We start from the raw sequence: 15,465 nt of genomic DNA, 5'->3' as shown, positions 1-15,465 counted from the left end.
CAACTGAAACCATAGATAGTACTGAACTCCATTGCTGTCAGTCAGAACATGTTTCTCTTCATGTCTTTCACCCACAAATTTAATGCCTTTTCTATCTTAACCAAGTGCTTATCACACAGCTGTGGTTGAAACTTTTGCTCCTTGAGGTATGACAGCAAAACTAGCATGTATTTCTTTTTCCTTCTTCACAGTATCATGGGTAGAAGATTCATTCTTACTGTAATCTTAGCAGCCTTAGTGTATGATTTTTTGTTGTTAGCCAACAATGTTCATCTTTTCACTTAAAGGAAGCACATCATGGTTTCTCTTTAGCATATGTGAATTGCCAGCATTACTACTCTTGCATTTTGGCTCTATTATTAAGTGAAATAGAGGTTTCCTTGAATGCAAGTACTGTGATGCGAATTCTGCAACAGTCCATTTGATAACCAGGGTGACTACTGAGTGATTGAGGGGTGAGTAGTTTGTATAGCATGGTTATGCTGGACAAAGGGATGATTCACGTCCCAGGCGGGATAGAGCAGGATAGTGCAGGATTTCATCATGCCTCTCAGAATGGCACACAGTTAAAACTTAGGAATTGATTATTTCTGGAAGTTTCCATTTAATATTTTCAGACCTTGGTTGACTGTGGGTAACATAACTGCAGACAAGGGGGAATATAATGTACTCTTAAAATAGAATTTTTCTTTAAGAGCAATCATAAGCAACCAGGACTGGAGTGAATCTTTTTCATTTTTTCCTTGTAACTTTATTGCAATTAGGATACTGAATTAGTTGCTCATTTTGATTTTGGTATGCATGGGTCAATTTTGAGTAATTGATATAACTTTTATTTAATGAACTTAAATTATCCTCTTAGGCTTGTGTATTGATTACATACTTTCAATGCTGAAAAGCCTAGTGTCTTATTGGTGCTTGAGAGAACCCAGTAAAAAGTCAGTATCATTTTCGAATAAAGGCTTAAAGATTAAGGATATATTTCTTTATTAAATATTTATTAAGAATTATTTTTTGCTGGCCTGCTCTCTGAAAATATATTAGATATAGTCTTTACTCTCAGATAGGTCCTACTTCAGTAAAAGAAAAAGATACAGGATTGAGAGAGGAGTTGGAGCTTGTGCTGAGCTGGAAGGTTGAATGGGCAGCAGCAGAAGACAGAATTAGATCCAGCAGAAGCTTGGAGATATAAAAAAGCATGGCACCTGAAGGAATTGGGAGTTGTTGTTAGTATTACTGACAAATTAGCTCATAAGTCTTTTCGTTTATTTAACCTAATTTTATTAGTTCTCTGTATCCCAGATGTGTTACTTGATATAACCAAACTTGCATTTCATTTTTAAAAGTTAAAATTCAGACCTTTACTTGAATTAAAATGATCCCCTCTTCTCTGCACTATTAATGTATGACGAGATAAAGTTTTTTTTCCCCATAGACTCTGACCACGGGGATTCTTCCATCTGTCAATTCCTATAGCACATGTTGCCCTGACATGCAGTTGGCCAGACACACTAAGGTTCCTATCCTAATTCAACCACTTACAACCTCTGGGACCAGAGGCGAATGCCTATATCTCTCTAAGCCTCCAGTGTCTGCCTCTGTAAAATGGGGGGTAAGAGTACTTATTTCTTGGACTGTTGTGAGGATTACTTGAGATAATGCATGTAAGGTGCTGAGCACAATGCCCAGCACATAGAGCTCAATTAAAAGTATCTCTAATTAATGTTAGTGATCATTAGCATTATACCCCAGACTCTAGCTTGTTTTCGTGACTTCCCTACCTCTTTTCTCTCCACAACTAGTGTGAAGGGAGCATGCCATATACTTTTTTTGTCCCATACTCACTCTTACTCACCCATACTCCTCTATCCCACATTGGTTCTGACACACTAGATGTAATGCTAGATATCAGCAAGTAAACCTTGGAGGATAGGAAAGTTTCTGATGGGTTCTTGCTATGGAGAGTCAAGGTCAAGATGGCAGGGAAAAAAAAATCTGTGTTTGGTCAAAACTGTATTACCTTTGGCCAAAGGCTATTATAAAACTCACAGAACAAAAACAAAACAAAACTGGTGCCTTGTGAATTCCAGACTAAGATGTAAAAGCTCATGCCAGAATAGTGTTGGAATAAATTCTAAGCATGCAAAATACTACTTTAAGAATTTTGTCCTGTAAATTTAAGAATGGTTTTTAATTACAGTAGCTCCCAAACCTTAACTGTGGTTTTGCTTTCCATGGCTTCAGTTACCCACAACCACCAAATATGAAATAGAAAATTCCAGAAATAAACAGTTCATGAGTTTTAAATCATGCGTCATCCTGAGTAGTGTGATGAAACCTTGTGCCATCCTGCTCCATCCTGCCTGGGACATGAATCATTGCTCTGTTCAGCATATCCACTCTGTTGCACCCATTAGTCACTTAGTAGACATCATAAAGACTGTTGTGGTATTGGTATTATGGTGCTTGTGTTTAAGTAACCCTTATTTTATTTTTAGTATGGAAGTTGTTTTTTTTTTTACTTTTATTTTAGGTTCAGGGGTACATGTGCAGTTTTTTACATAGGTAAACTGCGTGTCTCTGAGGTTTCATGTACAGATTATTTCATCCCCAAGTAATTAGCATAGTACCCAATAGGTGATTTGTTGATCTTTTCCCTTCTCCCACTCTCCACCCTCCAGTAATCCTCAGTGTCTGTTGTTCCCCTGTATGTACTCATATGTGTTTGTTGTATAGATAAGTGAGAACATGCAGTATTTTTTTTTCTTTTTCTTTTTTTGAGATGGAACCTTGCTCTGTCTGTCGCCCACGCTGGAGAGCAGTGGTGTGATCTCGGCTCACTGCAACACCCATCTCTTGAATTCAAGCAATTCTCCTGCCTCAGCCTCCTAAGTAGCTGGGATTACAGGCATGTGCCACCACACCCAGCTAATTTTTGTAATTTTAATAGAAACAGGGTTTCACCGTGTTGGCCTGGTCTCGAATTCCTGACCTCAAATGATGCTCCCACCTTGACCTCCCAAAGTGCTGGGATTACAGGCGTGAGCCACTGTGCCTGGCCTCAGTATTTGTTTTTCTGTTCCTGTGTAGTGAGATAATGGCCTCCAGCTCCATCCATGTTGCTGCAGAGGACATGATCTTGTTCTTTTTTATGGCTTCATAGCATTCCATGTTGTATATGGACCGTATTTTCTTTATCCAGTCTACCGTTGATGAGCATTTAGGTTAATTCCATGTCTTTGCTATTGTGAATAGTGCTGTGATGAACATAATTGTGCATGTGCCTTCATGGTAGAATAATTTATATTCCTTTAGGCATATACCCAGTAATGGGATTGCTGGGCCAAATGGTAATTCTCTTTTAAGTTCTTTGAGGAATCACCACACTGCTTTCTGCAATAGCTGAACTAATTTACATTCTCACCAGTAATGTGTAAGCATTCCCTTTTCTCCACAACCTCACCAGCATCTGTTATTTTTTGACTTTTTAGTAATAGCAAAATATTCTGACTGATGTGAGACGATAATCTCACTGTGGGTTTTTTTTTTTTTTTGGAGGGGGTAGCGGGACACAGAGTCTTGCCTCTGTCACTCAGGCTAGAGTGCAGTGGTGTGATCATGGCTCACTGCAGCCTGGACCTCTCGAGCTCAATTGATCCACCCACCTCAGCCTCCTGAGTAGCTGGGACTACAGGAATATGCCACTACACCTGGCTAATTGTGTTTGTATTTTTTTGTAGAGATGGGGTTTCACCATGTTTCCCAGGTTGGTCTCAAACTCGTAGGCTCAAGTGATCTGCCCACCTCAGCCTCCCAAAGTGTTGTGATTACAGGTGTGAGTCACTGCACCTGGGCTCATTGTGGTTTTGATTTGCATTTCTCTAATAATTAATGATGTTGAGCACTTTTTAATATGTTTGTTGGCTACATTCTTTTGGAAGGTGTCTGTTTATGTCCTCTGCCCACTTTTTAACAGGAAGGTTTGTTTTTTGCTTGTAAATTCATTTAAGTTCCTTATAGATTCTGGATATTAGATCTCTGTTGGATGCATAGTTTGCAAATATTTTCTCCCATTCTGTAAGTTGTCTGTTTGCGCCTTTGATAGATTCTCTTGCTGTGCAGAAGCTCTTTAGTTTAATTTGGTCTCATTTGTTGATTTTTGTATTTGTTGCAGTTGCTTTTGGTGTCTTAATCATGAAATTTTTGCCAGGTCCTATGTCCAGAGTGGTATTTCCTAGGTTATCTTCCATAGTTTTTATAGTTTTAGATTTTACATTTAAGTCTTTAATTTATCTTGACTTGATTTTTGTATATGGTATAAGGAAGGGGTCCAGTTTTAGTCTTCTGCATGTGACTAGCCAGTTATCCCAGGACCATTTATTGAATAGGGAGTCCTTTCCCCATTGCTTTTGTCAGCTTTGTCAATTATCAGTTGGTTGTAGGTATGCAGCCTTATTTCTAGGCTCTCTGTTCTGTCCCATTAATCTGTTTGTCTGTTCTCGTACCAGTGCCATGCTGGTTTGGTTACTGTAGCCTTGTAGCATAGTTTGAATTGGGTTAAGCCAACTTCAAACCTGCAGCTTTGTTCTTTTTGCTTAGGATTACCTTGGTTTTTTGGGCTTTTTAAAAGTTCCTTATGAATTTTTAAACTGTTTTTTCTATTTCTGTGAAGAATGTCATTAGTAATTTGATACGAATAGCATTGAATCTGTAAATTGCTTTGGGCAGTATAGCCATGTTAACAATGATTCTTCCCATCCATGAGCATGGAATGTTTTTTCATTTGTTGGCATCATCTTTGATTTCTTTGAGCACTGTTTTATAATTCTTTAAGTAGAGATCTTTCACTTCCCTGGTTAGCTGTATTCTATTCACATATCTTTCATTTCCATGGTATTTTATTTTATTTATTTTTTTGGCTATAGTGAATGGGATTGCATTATTGATTTGGTTCTCAGTTTGGATGTTGGTGTATAAGAATGCTACTTATTATATTTTTGTACATTGATTTTATGTACTGAAACTTTGCTGAAGTGGTTTATCAGATCAAGGAGCTTTTGGGCAGAGTCTGTAGGGTTTTCTATGTATAGAATTGTATTTTCTGCAAACAGATAGTTTGACTTCCCTTCTTCCTGTTTGGATGTCTTTTATTTCTTTCTCTTGTCTCATTGCTCTGGGAGGACTTCCAGTACTTTGTTGAATAGGAGTGGTGAGAAAGGGCATCCTTGACTTGTTCTGGTTTTCAGTGGGAATGCTTCCAACTTTTGCCCATTTAGTATGATGTTGGCTGTGGGTTTTTAGTAAATGGGTCTTACTATTTTGAAGTATGTTTCTTGAATTACTAGTTTGTTGAGGGTTTTTTTTTGTTTTTTTTGTTTGTTTGTTTTTGTTTTTGTTTTTTAACATGAAGGGATGTTGAATTGCATCAGAAGCCTTTTCTGCATCTGAGATAATTGTGGTTTTTGTTTTTAGTTCTGTTTGTGTGATGAATCACATTTATTGATTTGTGTATGTTGGACCAATCTTACATCTACCACTTGATGGTGGTGGATTAACCTTTTTATGTGCCGCTGAATTAGATTTGCTAGTATTTTGTTGAGGATTTTTGCATCTATGTTCCTCGAGAAAAATGGCCTGAAGGGGTTGGGTTTTTTTTTGGTTTTTTTTGTTTTTTTTTTTTTTTTGCTGTTGTTGTATCTGTCAGGTTTTGGTGTCTGGATGATAGACATAGATGGATGCCTCATAGAATAGATTAGGGAGGAGTCCCTCCTCCTCAATTTTTTGGAATAGTTTCAGTAGGATTGGTACCAACTCTTCCTTACACATCTGATGGAATTCTACTGTGTATCCATCTGGTCCTGGTTCTATGTTTTGTAGCTTGTGTGTATAGAGGTGTTCATAATAGGTTCTGGGAGTTTTTTGTATTTCTGTGGGGTCAGTGGTAATGTCCTCTTTGTCATTTCTGATTTTGTTTATTTGGATCTTCTCTCTTTTTTTATTAGTCTAGCTAGTGGTCCATCTATCTTATTATTTATTTATTTTTTCTTCAGAAAACCAACTGCTGGATTCAATGGTCTTTTACATGTTTTTTCACATCTCAGTTTCCTTCAGTTCAGCTTTGATTTTGGTTATTTATTTTTGTTAGCTTTGGGGTTGGTTTGCCCTTCTTTCTCTATTTCCTCTAGTTTATATGAATAACCCTTATTTTACTTAATAATAGCCCCAAAGCATAAGAGTTGTGATGCTGGCAATTTGGATTTGCCAAAGAGAAACTGTAAAGTGCTTCCTTGTCTTACCGTGCCTAATTTAAAAATTAAACTTTATCATAGGTATATATGTATAGGAAAAAAATTGTGTACGTGTATATATACACACACACACACACATATTATATACACATATATATACACACATATATCTGTACACACACACACACACACACACACACACATATCTAGCTAGATAGTACCAAAATATATACATCTGTGGTTTTGGACATCCACTGGAATGTATCCCTTGTGGATAGGGGGACTACTGTAATCACAAAAAACTAACAGTATGCAAGTACTTCTTATTTTATAAAATGTTATTTAAAGAAGAAAACTTGTTTTTTGTGTTTGCCATTTATTAAATCATATTCTTTATACATATGCATGTGTACACACACAATGTACTGAGTCTCCTCTCTAGGCTCTGTGGACAAAGTCTTTGGGTTATTTGAACCCAGTCTTCTAAGAGATCCATGTCAGAGGTCTTGTCATTACATCACCATGCCTACTTGAAGCCAGATTTCTTTGATTCACCCAGGCTTATGATCTGCATTTCATTCCAGTCTTCTTGGTAAATATTTTTTATATATGTGGTCAAGTTTTCTTTGTTTGGAATTCTGATAATGAGAATTACAAGTGTTGATTAATTATAAACCTAAAATGAGATTGAAGTGATTGTTAACTCATCATGGTTTTGCTGCTTTCCCTCCTTATTGGAGAAGAATTAGGAAGACTTTATTGGGGACTGATGGAAGAATAATTTGCCATGACCATAATTTGAGTCAGAGAAAGTCTCTTATTAAAATTCCCATAAGGCTCATTTAAGGAGCAAGGTCTTTTGAAACGAATGGTGTGGTACTTACTGAATCGCAAAAGTTATGATTTGATTGTCATCTTCTTTGATTTTTCTGCTTGGCTTTCTGTCATCTGATGAGAGATTACTACATTACCTGAGAATCTCATCTTATTAGAGTCACCTCTCCCTAAACTAGAATCCATTCCTAAATAGTAACATTTTCACATCAAGAAAGAATTAGTATCCTCGGTACTAAATTAGTGCTCTAGATGCCTTTTGACTGCTTTTGTACATTTTTGTTGTTGTTGCACTTTTCCGGACTTTCTGGTGACTGGTGTTGAGGTATGGGATGGCATGTTGGTGGCTTCATTCAACTTTTTAGCTTCTATCAAGCTTCCCTATCACCTTGCTAAATTCCAAAGGTGTGTTCTTTCCTCATTCTTGGTCACAATAAAACATCACCTGAGACAGGATCAGCCTGACTCGCCCATCCGGAAGGGATAATCTGTTTGAGAAATCCTGTTTGTGACACTGGAGGAAGAATTGTGAGTGTTTGTATATGATATATATGGAATTGAAGCTTGTACTTAAAAGCTCTGGCAATTCTCTCTTTGATCACTTTTAGGGACAATAGACTTTTGAGGTGAGAGTTTGTAGTGGCAGAGGAATAGAACTTTGAAATAGGCCTAAACCCTGTACATTGGATATGGGCCAGACCCATTTGTGTTCCCTGTGGGGTTGGTTGACAAGGGAAGAGGAAGCTCTACTATACATTCTCTTGTGTTTAGTGTAGCTTAACTCTGCTGATTCAAGATGGGCTAATTGTCAGTGTAATTCCTATGAATTATCTCTGTGATGAAGTATCAGCTGGAGCTTCTCAGTGAGTCTCTGGGCCAATTATGCAGCCGACTTTGAAAAATGGTATGATTCAGAATTTCAGAGTTGCTAAGGTGATTTGAGAAGAAATCGGTTCCCATCAGCCTTCATTATTCATAGTGATGCTGGGAATCAGGACTTTCCTGTGGCCTGGCCCAGAGGAAATAAACTGGATGAATATGATTTAGGCTTTCTCATATAGAGTTCAGTAGAGCTGCCTCTGTGTATGTGGTATGTGTCCTGTACCGTGTTGTGAGCTCATCTTAGAGCAACAGCAGCTATTATTTACAGTACATACTTCCTCCGTTTTCCAAAAAAGGATATAAGGTGGTAGCCCTCACTCACCCACTTTCTTTCTGGTGGATGCATGACATTATGTTGTATACTTTACGAATACCTCCAAACCTCACAACCGCCCTTGTAGAATAAATAATGTCCTCCATTGAAAAATGAGAAAATTGAGGCACATATTAGATGATTTATGCAAAGGCACCCAACTACCAAGGGCAGAACTCGTATGGAACCCGGTCCATCTGACTTAACACCAGTGCTCTTGCCCCTAACCTGAGCTGCTTCTCTGACAGGTATGTTGCCCTTTATATTCATGTTGCCCAGCAGTGTTCCTGGCCTAGTGTAGCTGCCAGTGAAGTTGGTTGCTTTGATTTGAATCCTATTCAGCACCTGGAGTCACTGCACCTTAGCAGCAGCACCATGTGTGTAGTAGGCACTTGGCATTTCTGTGTGGACAAAAGCAGCACGGTAGACAGCATACCCATTTTCACAGATGAGAAAACGGAATCTCAGAGAGGACAAGTAACTTGCCTAAAGTCACCCATTACCACTAGTGGCATTTCTGAATGTGAGGGCCATCTGATGTATCTAATGTCAGCTAAATTCATAATTCTTCCAGTCTTCCACATTTTTCACCAACACACCCCCATTTCCAGAAACTCTTCAGGTTCCTTCCAATTGCTTGTTGTCTCTTCTAATTCCTTGTATTACTTCGGTTAAATTCTTTTCCCACTCTTATCCTCAGTGAACCTCATCTCTAAAAGGGGGATAATGATGATACCTACCTTACAGATGGATTAAATAAAATAGTGCAGATAAAATGCTGAGTTCAGCACCTAACAGATGCAAATGGTGAAGTAATTAACATACTTCTTCCATATCGATGTGTAGAATCCAACAGTAAGACAGCATTTGTATCCTGCTAACAGAGTGAGGCTGAACTTTAAACTAAAAATATGTCTACTTTAAGATACAACACATTTCCAAAGATCACATATTTTAAGAGAAATCTCATCTGCACAAATGTTGTTGCTTTTACTTGTTCAGACATCCTTTGGCAGACATCAGACCTCATTACACTGGGTAAAGGTGATGGGAGGGAAGTCTAGGTGTTAGATAATAGTGAGTGAGTAAGTGCCCATAAGACATTAGTACTGTCAGGCTCAGAGCCCGTCTCTTCCTTTACCCAAGCCTGATGTGTTGCTTAGCCTTATTATGGCAAGGAATTTCTAAATAACCATGATTAAGAGGCTTATTTTAGTTTTTTCTTCCACTGTGATCTCTCCCAGAAAGAGACTCAGAAATCCTTGTACTTAGTCTGATCTCTTCAGCAAAACCCACCTTCAGTGGCAAGTGTGTGGCTGTAGAGTTGGCCTTTACTTTGTCTTGTCCAGCGGGATCCTGTCTCTTATTCTTTTGATGATCTCATTCTTCCGAAGGGAGCTTATTCTTTTGATGATCTCATTCTTCTTTCTTATAACAGAAGTTCTTTTTGTTTGAATAAACAGTTTAAATGGACATGCCTTTAGAGATAACTGAGCCGGGACTGGAGCCCTGCTTCTTATCAGATAGTACAAAACACAGACGTTTTCATTAAGTGAACAGAGATTTCCTTTGATTTCAAAAGAATGTTGAGGGGAATTACTTTTAAGTTTAAAAGCTCCTTGAAGGCAGAACTCACTTCTCATTCTACACTGACTTTTCTCAGCACCCATCCAGAACCTTGCTGCACATGATGATGCCCTGTATAAGCTGGCTTCGTTCATTTCAGTGGCTTTTGTTCTTATTTGACTAGAAATGAAGGATAATTTATTCATTTCTTCAACCAGTATTGTGTTTAGCATAGTAAACAAGACAAGGTCAATCCCTTACAAAACTTATATCCTAGTAAGAGAGACAAGTAAAAGAAAATAAACAAAAATAATTACAAGGTGCATGATTGTTTTGAAGAAAACAAGAGGCTGAGATAGAGAATAGTGGAGAGGAGGCAGCCTTTCTAGATAAGATGGTCAGAAAAGGCTTGCCTGCATCTTCTGAGGAGTTGACATCTAAACTAAAACCTGTAGGATAAGGAAGAACAGGGCCTGAACCATGCAGGCAGAAGATTCATTAACTCTGTAGGCCACTGAGGCTGGAAAAAGTATGGCCTGTTTGAGGATCTAAAGTAAAGTGTAGCTGTAGGGTCCTGAGCAAAGGAGAGAGTAATAGGTTATAAAGTCGGAGGGGAGGCAGGGGCCAACCATATGAGGCCCTTATAGCCACTGATGAGTTGGATTTTATTCTCAGTGCAGTAGGAAAGAAACTTAAGGCTGATGTGATTAGATTCATTTCTGTATTTTTAATTATGTTTGTTGCTGTGAGATGATGATAGCCTGGACCAAGGTAGATGGAGGTAGAAAAAAGTGGTTGGGTTTGAGTTATACCAATGTTTCGGGGACAAAATTGATAGGACTGCTAAAGGATTGGATGTTGGCAGGAGGCGGGGGTGAGGGAAAAGGAAGGATCGGGAATGATTTTGAGCAAATGGAAGGATGGTGATACCATTCCTGAGATGGGGAAGACTGGGGAGTAAGGAGACAAGATTTGGTGATGAGGAAGGGATGTGACTCAAGAGTTTTGCTTTGGATGTGTTAAGCTGCAGATTCTATTAGCGTGGTGGCTCACACCTGTAATCCCAGCACTTTGGGAGGCTGAGGTGGGCAGATCACCTGAGGTCAGGAGTTTGAGACCAGCCTGGCCAACATGGCGAAACCCTGTCGCTATTAAAAATATAAAAATTAGCCGGGCGCAGTGGCAGGCGCCTGTAATCCCAGCTGCTTGGGAGGCTGAGGCAGGAGAATCACTTGAACCCGGGAGGCAGAGGTTGTAGTGAGCCAAGATCTTGCCACTGCACTCGCCTGGGGGACCCAGCCAGACTCCGTCTCAAAAAAAAAAAAAAAAAAAAAAAAAACAACTATCAGATCTCGTCAGACTTACTATCATTAGAGTAGCATGGGAAAGACCTGACTATGCTGTTTAATTACCTCCCACTGGGTCCCTCCCATAACATGCTGGAATTGTGGGAGCTATAATTCAAGATGAGATTTGGGTGGGGACACAGCCAAACCATATCACAGATTTTCACGAGATAATCAGGGACTGAAATATCCAGTAGGAGCTGATCTGGGTGTGCGAGTATGAAGTATGGGTATCACAGAATAGAGAGGATATCCAAATCCTGTGGGATAGATGAGGTACTGAATGGTGATATTTCCCATGCCTAGTGAAAACAGCTCAAGCTGCTTGAGCTGTTTTTGGATTGGGGCTCAGGAATCTGTATTTTTAGCAAGTGATTCTGATACAGGTGATCCATAGGTCATACACTGAGAAACATTGAGTCTGGAAAGACTTCTGGCTGGACTGAGAATTTGCTGCTTCAAGATTCTGGCGGTAGCAGAACTGTAGCACCACAGTTATTTTACTGCAAGATATCCATTTGAAATATATTTATGCCACCAAGGACCAGGGAGGTGAAATGCTACACTTGGCGCCATGAAACTATTGTCTGAGCTTGTTTTTTGGAAAAATCCATATCTGGATGATGTGACTGAGTCATCAGCAGTGCCTGGCTGGCTGTGTTCTAATAGGTCAGATGTAACTTAAGCCCCAAAGTTCTTAGGACAGCCATAAATTAGTCTGAAGGTGGCTGAGATAAAGCAAGGGTACTTGTTGCCCTCAGATTAGAATCAAGGGCAACAAAGTTGCCTGGAAATCGGAAACCTAGGAGAAGCTTTAGACCAGAGACAGGCATCTATACTTTCTGAGAATTTTACTAACAGAAAAATAAGGAAGATACAGAATCATGTTTATCAAACTTGAGGATTTATAAGAAATACCTGTATAGCTTCTTTATTTTCGTTTATTTTTATTGTTATTTATTTATTTTTAAGACAAGGTCTTGCTCTGTTGCCCAGACTGGAGTGCAGTGGCTCAGTCACAGCTCACTGCAGCCTCGGAGTGGGCTCAAGCGATCCTCCCATCTCAGCCTCCTAAGTAGCTGGGACTATAAGTGTGCACCACCACACCTGGCTAATTTTTTTTTCCCCCATAGAGATGGGATCTCACTGTGTTGCCCAGGCTGGTCTGGAGTTCCTGGGCTCAAGCAGTCCTCCCACCTAAGTCTCCGAGAGTGCTGGGATTCAGGCATGAGCCACCATGCCTAGTGTGAATAGCTTCTTCAAAATGTAAAATCCTGTGCTTCCCCTCCCAGGGAGTCTGATTAAGTAGCTTTGGGTTGGGGCTCAGGAATCTGTATTTTTCGCAAGTGATTCTGATACAGGAGATCCATAGGTCATACACTGAGAAACATTGAGTCTGGAAAGACTTCTGAGATCATCTAGTTAGCCCTTTCTTAAAAATGGGGAAATTAAGGTCTAAGGAGGAGAAGGGGCTTGCCCAAAGTTGCAGAACAAGTTGCAAAGTCAGTGCAGCTCCACTAACTTACATTTCTTCATTTTGCAATTTACTCTTCATCCTAGTGGCTAGATGAAAAGCAAGTCTACCCTCCTAATTCCCAGCTCCCCTTCTTTCACACTATTTTTTATTTTCTTTTTTTTCCAGAGCACCTTCTAATATGATAATAATTTACTAATTTACTGTGTTTATTGCTATTTTCCTTGCTTCACTAAAATGTAAGCTTCACAAGGGCTCTGATTTTTGTTTGTTCGTTTGTTTTCAGTAGAGTAACCTATGTGCCTCGAACAGCACCTGACCCATAGTAGGTGTTCAATGAGTATTTATAAATAGATGGGTGAAAAATATTTTGTTCAACTGTACGTAAGTTAACAGGTATTATGTACCAGCCCTTAGGCATTAGCACAGAATAGAGTAGAATATTTTCTTTTTCACGTTTGATTCTAGCTTGAAATACAGGTTACAGAAACAGCTTCTTTATGGAAGGTTAATTAGAGACCAATCATATATACAATAATAATATGAATAAGAATAGCAACAATAACAACAGTGATAACTTCCACTTATGGAATATTTATCTGCCCAACACATACCATATGAAGTTCTGAGCTAAGACCATCAGACCATTGTCTCATGTAAGTCTTAGTACAGCCCCAGGGTGGAGGAACGAACTAGTATTGTCTGTTTTCCAAAGGAGGAAACCGAGGCTCAGGACGTGAAATTACTGTTTAAGGTTACATAGCCAGTATAGATTTAGGACCTGTGATCCCAAAGATTACCTTCTTAACTACCAGTTACATTCAGTAGTAGGCTTGGGGAATTCTCTCTTTGCAGAAGGAATTGAAAATGCCAAAGACTAGGCAAGCATTGCTATTCGGGGTGTCCTTGGGCCAAGAACACCAACCTCTAAGGTAGTATAAAACCACAGGCTGGAAAGATGCATTTTTTTTTTCAGCCCAACTTTCCAGCATTTACCCACACTCTCAAGTCTTCCATACTCACATTACAAAGAACCTTTCGTCTTGAACTATTACGGTTTTCTCACTTCTCAGACACCCTCCCTGAAGCAGGCCAAGGAAAATTCCTGTGGTGACAGGCCATTTCTAGGGAGGCCACTGTAGCACTTCACACTTGCTCTCACTCCACCCACTCAAGGAAGGGTAGACAGACAGAGGGCCCTTCACCCAGCTCCTATTCTACTTTCCTGTGGAGACCTCAGGAAGGGGCCAAGGATCATGATTTTCTAAATGTGGGCACAACAGACCTCTTGTAACACTTTGAGTTCTTGAAACACTGTACCTATTAAACTGGTTGTGAGCACACAGAATAAAGTATCACCACCCACTGTGGATAATGTCAGCATTCATTCCCACCCCTGACAGCCAAGACTGGCCTGGCTTGGAATCATTGAACACTCCACACACATGGCAGCAGAGCCCCTTGCCGCACAGCTGCAGACACAGGTTGAACACTGGTGCACCCATGGGCTTTTATGAAGAGAGAGGCTTATAACACCCACTGCTGTCTTTACACACACAGTTTACCAGGTACTGTGCTGAGAACTTTACAGCTGTGATTTCATTTAATTCTTATAATACATGTGATGAGGCACTGCTGTCCCACTTCTGTAGATGGGGAAGGCCTGGAGAGATTGGTAACTTGACAGAGTCTCATGGCATCTGCAACAGGCAGAACCACATTTTAAACAAAAAGGTTGAGTTAGTTCTAAAGCCTGTGCTTTGCTAGTCTGCTCTTCTGCAACACTAGTTAAGAGCATGGACTCTAGAGCCACGCTGCCTGGATTTGAGTCTTTTTTTTTTTTTTTTAATTGAGATGGAGTCTCGCTCTGTCGCCCAGGCTGGAGTGCAGTGGCCGGATCTCAGCTCACTGCAAGCTCCGCTTCCCGGGTTTACGCCATTCTCCTGCCTCAGCCTCCCGAGTAGCTGGGACTATAGGCACTCGGCTAGTTTTTTGTATTTTTTTAGTAGAGACGGGGTTTCACTGTGTTAGCCAGGATGGTCTCGATCTCCTGACCTCGTGATCCGCCCGTCTTGGCCTCCCAAAGTGCTGGGATTACAGGCTTGAGCCACCATGCCTGGCCAGATTTGAGTCTTGACTCTGCCATTTACTAGTTGGGAGACATTGGGCAGGTTACTTAGCTACCCTCCTCCTTGGGCTGTTCATCTGTAACATTTGCATAATAATGTCCTCGTAGCATGGGTTGCTGTGAGGATTAAAAGAATCCATATATGTAAAGCACTCAGTGTCTGGTGCATACAAAGCACTAAATGCTAGTCATTATTATTAATTTATGTATCAATTCCTTTTTTCCCTCTGGATGATAGAAATTAATCTCAGAAGTTTGAGGTTTTTCCAATTACCCACCCTTACCGCCAACCCCTGCCCAAGGGTTGCGTCTGTATTCCCAAGGGACTTAGAGCGTTACCTGGCATATAGTAGCCTCAAGTAAATGCTGGTGATGATAATAGGACAGTGCCAAGACATTGGGGGTGTGGGAAGGCAAGGTTAGGGGATGGCATCTGCACCTCGTCAGCATCTATCTTCCATGGTGTATCCTGAAAGTGGGAAAGGCGCTGTCCGGATAGATGCTCATCTTGTGGACAGAACAAAACCGGGGAGGCAACCATTATTTCACATACAGCAAGTTACCGTTAATGCCCTAACAGTGAATCTATATTTAATTAATTTAAAAGATAGGGGAGGTAAGAGTATTTATTCACTATAAGTTCTTGGTCAAGGCACATTAAATCAAAGCGGTTA

At 40.0% G+C, this 15,465-nt stretch overlaps 1 protein-coding gene across 3 annotated transcripts in view; it reads left to right on the top strand.

Moving 5' to 3' along the window:
- STK4 (serine/threonine kinase 4) overlaps positions 1 to 15,465 on the top strand; it is a 107,518-nt gene that overhangs the window by 86,856 nt on the left and 5,197 nt on the right. The gene's annotated exons all lie outside the window — the stretch shown is intronic.

Source organism: Mandrillus leucophaeus, unplaced genomic scaffold (genome assembly GCF_000951045.1).
Source record: "Mandrillus leucophaeus isolate KB7577 unplaced genomic scaffold, Mleu.le_1.0 Scaffold544, whole genome shotgun sequence".
NCBI classification, from domain to species: domain Eukaryota; kingdom Metazoa; phylum Chordata; class Mammalia; order Primates; family Cercopithecidae; genus Mandrillus; species Mandrillus leucophaeus.
The sequence above is the reverse complement of the archived record's forward strand: the minus strand, read 5'-3'. Positions and strand labels throughout refer to the sequence as shown.